The following is a 6,468-nucleotide window of genomic DNA, read 5'->3' as shown; positions in this document are numbered from 1 at the left end:
TACTACCAAGTATGATGGCCGCCTGGTGCGTGCCAGGCAACCAAATGACTGATGGTTGGTTAATTGTCTGGCCAACGTTTTTGTGTATACGTTGCCAGTATGTAGGAGCATCCTTGGACGCAGGATATTCGAGCGCATGGAATGAGTTGGAGTTGAGGATGTAGCGGCTGCCGTTGACGCCTGAAACATTTCACTTACGACATGGCAAAGATATGCAGACACAGCAGTAACTACAGCAACAGCAACAACAACAACAACAATATCAATGGCAAAGACAATGCAGTTGGCATGGCAGGAGTTCGTGAGAATCATGTCAGCAGCCTGGCAACTGCAGCTCTAAACTCGAATCTGTTCTATTTCAACTGCTTCTTTTAGCCATTACAAATTCAACATTTATTTTAATAAATCAACTCGTTCGGTTAGTTAATCTACTGGAAGTAGAACTGTAGTTTACATATTTAATACTATTATATATTTTAACAAACATATATAATCAGAGCACAGCAGGAGTTAGAAAAATAACAATGGTACTGCTTTAATTCGGAGTTGAAAGTATTTTAAATATAAATATAAATAAAATCAAGTAAGTCTATTACAAGATGCCAAAATATTTGACATATCTTTAGTATACGATATCGATGCTTATTCAGCTACTTTTAATATATATGACTCAATATAAATGACTAAATAGATTGTGTACATTAAGACTAATAATCGAATGAAAAATCTTCATTTTTAATTAAGGACTCCATGATTATTAAATAAAAATAAATTTATAGAAATATTAATAACATATCTATAAGCTTAACGATAGTACTTTTACTTAAATAACAGCTACATAAATAGTTATGAATAAAAAGCAATGAACGTGCAGGTTCATAATCTAATAATAATATTTATAATGTATTTCAAGATAATTCTAAGTAAATTTAAAATGAAGTTATGATATTCCGATAATATTGTCAATAGTTTAGCAGCTTTGAAATCGTAATTTTTTTTAATAATAATATATTTCAAGATAATTTTAAGTAAATTAAAAATTAAGTTATGATATTCCGATATTATTGTCAATAGTTTAGCAGCTTTGAAATCGTGATTTTTTTAGAACTCTTATTGATTTATTAAGGTATGTATTGATAGCACAATTTCTCTTAGAAATCTCAGCTCGAAGCTACAACCAAGAGTATTTAAAAATCAAACAGTTTGAAGTTTTTCTACTTTCATATGCTGCATGCTTCACTTCGTTGCCATGTGGCGTGATTGCAAAAAAAAAAAAAAAAAAAAAAAAAAAAATTTTTGAAAAGGAGAGACGAAAAGAGAAAATAAAAAGGAAAATGTACCCAAAAAGCCGTCAGGAGGGCATGTAATAGTCTTTAGTATTTGCCCTATGTGTGTTATTTGTATGTTTTGTTTTGTTTTAAGTTTTTTAGTTTTTCTTTTGTTTTGCTAGCCACGTTTTAGTGTCGTTGCTGTGGCTGCTGCTGTTGTTGGTTTAGGTTTGGGTTCTGGCTCCTTTGCTTTATGCTAGCCGGGGAGTTTTCGGGAAACAAATGGCAAGGAAACACCGCATGGCGATGATTGTGACGACGATGTTTTCATTGTTCTATGAGGCTCGCTTTTAACCAGGCACCCCCCCAAACATGCCCCAATATCATGTTACGCATTGTCTCCCCACTATTTCCACTTTCTATTCCCGTACAGTGAAAAAAAAAGACCAACTTCTAAAATCAAGCACATTCATCGTAAATATTTTGTTCTTAAAATAACACCTTTTTAAGACCATATGAATAATACTAAGAATATTAATCGAAAAAATCAAAGTTCGTAATACAAGAATCTTTAATTTTTTTTATTTTTTTACTTTAATTTTAAGAACATTTTTATAACTATTAAGCACATTTATTCTTAAATTAATAACTTGGTCTTATTCGAAATGTTCTTAAAACCAAAATGTGTTTTCTTAATTTAAGAATTTTTATTATCAGTGTATACAGCGGTATGTGTGTGAGTAGGTTCCTCTATGGGGAGTCTAGCCATAGAGCTGCTGCCATCTACAATATTTTACAGACTGCTTTGCTGCTGCTGATTTTTCTCTGTACAAATTTGATGCTATTTCTAAAAAGGAGATCAGGAACAGTTGGAGACGCCCATATGTATGTAGGCATAACGTTGACGAGCATGATGACTACAGCAGCAGCAACCACACTAGCAACAATAAAACAGCAACAACAACAACAACTGTCATAACTTTCCAGCCACTTCCGACTGTTGCAATAGAAATCTGCATTTTTAATTTTTATTTGCGTGCCTGTGTGTTTAGTTGATGTTCTTGAGCTTAAATTAGAGCTGAATCTGAGCCTTCTTTTTTTTTTAAATTTACCCTCTTTTTTTTGTTTTTCTATACATCTTTTTTTTACACTTTCCTCGTCGAATCTTTGCCCAGCTTTGGTTTGAAGCCAGTAAGCATACGCAGCGCCACCTACCGGGCAGTGGCCTGCATAGCTGCATGTTGCCGCATTTGCCACTGCGTTCCAGTTCTTTATAGCGTTTGATGTTCTTGTTTTACCATGTGTCATATGCAACATATACAACAGCCAGACTTCATCTGTGCCCCGCAGCCTATTTTGATGCCCTATGCCTAATCTGGAGCATGCATCAAAGGATTCGAATCTTAAGGACAGAGGTGAGGTACCCCAAAACAACATAACGAGCTCCCATCCTTCCTGCATACTTATACGTTATACGTATGTAACATACTTCTACATATGTAAGTATGTTGTTCTAAGCACATTCATGCTCAGACACTTGCTCATCATTGAACAACAACTTTTGTGTTGCATGAAAACTATTTCCTGCTACAAAACATTATGAAAATCGAATAGAGACAAATTTATTCACCGTATTTAACTTCACTCAAATTTGCGCTTCTTACTTCTTTCCATTGTAGTGCAGGTATTTTGTATACCCTTTAAAAAAGACTTCGAAGGTGTAATTATAGCTTAATACAATTTTGGTGTACTCTCAATGGAAACCTTTAGTTAATAAAAAAAAATAATTTTTAAATTGGTGCTTATTATAATCTAATCTTAACATATACCACATATTTCACAGCGATCATATAATAAATAGTTCTTTAAGAAATTGCATTGAAAAAACTGAAATTTCATATAAATCGTATAATAAATAAAAATCATTTAAAATCATCATTAAAAATTCACCAAATGGCATGGAAAAAAACAGTCAAGATTATAGTTAACAAGTTTGCAACAAAAACCAAAATCAATTATATTTAAAAAATTAAATATTGTTAGGAGCGACTAAATGAAATGGAATTCTTGAATTATCACCACATAAAACTTATAGTATATTATCATATAGTATAAAGGCTAAAAGTATTTTCTGAAATTCTTAAACACTTACCTTTATATTGGTAACTTTTTAGGCTAATTGAAAAGTCGTAAGAGAAAAGAACAAGTTGCTTCGAGCATTTAAAAATTAAATTAAGATTCAGGTGTCTACCACAAAAATCTAACATTGCTGGAGCAACTCAAAAGCAATTGTTGGTGTTCCTGAAAACAAGCAACCATTGCTTTCAAATGTCTAAAAAAAATTTCAGATTCTTAAGAGAAAATTTAATGTTTATTATATTAAATTAAAATATCTTTTATCTTGTTCAAAGAAGTAATGAAAACATTTCTCTCAAAAATCTCTACAGTTTTTTGAAACAACCCTGTATAAGAATATTTTTAAGAAGGAATATGTTTATGAAACTTCAAAGTTAGTATCTTATCGTCAAGCATACATCCCACTATATTTTTTTGTTTTCAATGCTACAGTTTAGTTTCGTTGCCTCTTGTTGTGGAATGTTTTTTGGGTAGGTGGAGGCAACAGTAGCTGTAGCCTTAGTAACAGAAGCAGCAACAGCAACAGCAACAACAACAGCAGCATTTGATTGTGATATGCGCACTAAAGCGGATTATGCCCGAGTCTTTTAGCATCATCATTTATGACATGCAACAATAAAAGCAACAATAAGCAAGTCTGGCCACGTCGCCAGCCAAGAGTTCTGCTCTCCTATTAGAGTCCCTACTGTGAATGCAACTGGGACAATGCTGCACATACTCCAGCCATACCCTTATCCAACTACCCCCCCTTTTGGATCCACCTCCACGCAATGCAATTTTGGTTAGTGGCCACAATTTTGTTTAGTGTATTGGAGTAAATATTTGTATTATTATTATTATTTTCTTTTATATTTTGTTATTTTTTTTTTTTTGTATTCTCCTGCCATGCATTGTACTTACATTCCACGTATATATTTACACGACCAATCTTCTTGTCCCATTCCTACATTGGACCACAGTCACGACTGTTCCGAAGCCAAATTGAATTGAAAAGTTGAATTGGATTCTGGTCACAGAGCGCCGGAAACTGCTTAAAATATTATTTAGTTGCTATTAAACTTATTACTAAATACATAGTTTGCGAAAACAAGTACATTGAGTTTTCGGTCGATCAAACAACTTAAATCCTTTAGAATAATTTAATGGTTTGGATGTATTTTACATACAATTTGTTTAAAAGACTGATCGTAATTACACTGATAAAAAAAAAAAATTTCTAAAATCAAGATTTTGGTCTTAGAACTAAAATTTTTGGTCTAAAAAATGCGTTGAGAACATAAGATTCTTAAATTAAGAGAACATCTTGATTTTTAGAACATTCTTATTTTAAGAATAAATGTTCTTAAAACTAAAGTTAAAAAATAAAAAAATTAAAATTATATTTAATATTTTTAATCTCAACAAATATTCAGAAATATGTATATAGATAAAATATGTAATATATTTCATAAGCTCAACTACTAAAACTATCGATAAGTAAAGAATATCGTCTATCGACTGTATAGTTTATCAGCTCCATTGTAATGTTATGCATTAAAAAGCTAAATATTTAACTGCAAAATGGAAAGTTGAAAATTGCCATGTTGTCTAATGGACATATAGTATATGAAATGCAGTAAATGTTTCTCCCTTTTTTTACTTGAATGTTAAATGAATGCTGTTGGATAGTTTGAGCCAACCTTAGCCGCAGTTTACTGTGGCTATTCTCCATTTAGACCATCGGTATGGTCATTCATCTAACTCAACGCAACAGAGGAGGGTGGACTGTTGGTTCGTTGGCTAGTTGGTTCGTTGGTTCAGTGCTTCGTGGTGGTCATAAGGACCTTTTTAATCCCCTTTGTTGAAAATACGCCAGTGAATATTGAGCAGCTGCGAATGTTCTTGCCCAGGTGCGTAGATTGCGATGGGATGCGATCTAGCCTGACCTTGATAGACCAAAGATACAATTTGAAGTGATGGCAATAGATGTGTTAGTTTCCTAACCCTTTGCTTGATAAGCCACTGTTGCAGCTGGACGGGCCTTAGTCGCATTTTGCGGAGCATTTCAAGTTGCACGTTGACGATGATGGCAACACTGAGCACGGAGCACGGAACACGAAGCACGGAGCATGTAGCATAAAGAGGCAGCTTGCTGCATATCGATTTGATGTGATTTTCATTAAAAACTCAGCACAGGTCGCAACAAAACCATAAAAAAAAAAAAAAATAGTGCAAAAACAAAACGAATAAAGCTGAAAGCCGCGCAGTATACAAACCACGTGAGTGGTTTGGTTTGCTTTGGTTTCGTTTGGTCTTTTGGAATCGTTGAGGGTCAAAGGGATTGATGGGAAATCGCTATAACATCAGCTTACCCGCTGCTAAAATACAAAAAGCAAGGAGACAAATAGCAGAAAAACCATCCATCGCACAGAGTAAAATATATATACACTAGCAAAAAAAAATTGTTCTAAAATCAAGATTTTAATCTCAAAACTAAGAATTTTGCTTAATAAAATCGTCAAGAATATTTAATTTTTAAATTAAGAAATCACATCTTGGTTTTAAGAACATTTTAAACAAGACTAAGCTCTTATTTAAAAATAAATATTTTTATTATAAGAATAAATGTTTTTAAAATTTAAGTCAAAAAGTAAAAAAGCTAAAAATAATTTTTTAAACTTTTTATTTTTTATTTATTCTTGTTTTACTTTTTGATATATATACATTATAAATGTTATTTTAGCTTGTTACGAGTGGAACTTGAACCAGAAATGAAATGAAATAGTTCATATTTATACTTTGCTAACAATTTAAGATATATATTCTTGTATTAAGGACTTTGATTTTTAAATTAATAGTAATATGGTCTTAAAATGGTCTTATTTTAACAACAAAATATTTAAGGTATATGTTCTTGATTTTAAAAGTTGTTTTTTTTTTCAGTGTTCATACATACGTCTGTACTGCTGTACGTCTGTCATATTAGGCTAACGTTCGTTTCAGACGTGAGCCGGCTAAAGGACTCAAAAGCTCAGCAGCCCAAGGAAATTAAAAATAAGCAAACAAATCGATTATTAGCACAAAA

Source organism: Drosophila innubila, chromosome X (genome assembly GCF_004354385.1).
Source record: "Drosophila innubila isolate TH190305 chromosome X, UK_Dinn_1.0, whole genome shotgun sequence".
NCBI lineage: Eukaryota > Metazoa > Arthropoda > Insecta > Diptera > Drosophilidae > Drosophila > Drosophila innubila.
This window is presented reverse-complemented; position numbering follows the sequence as displayed.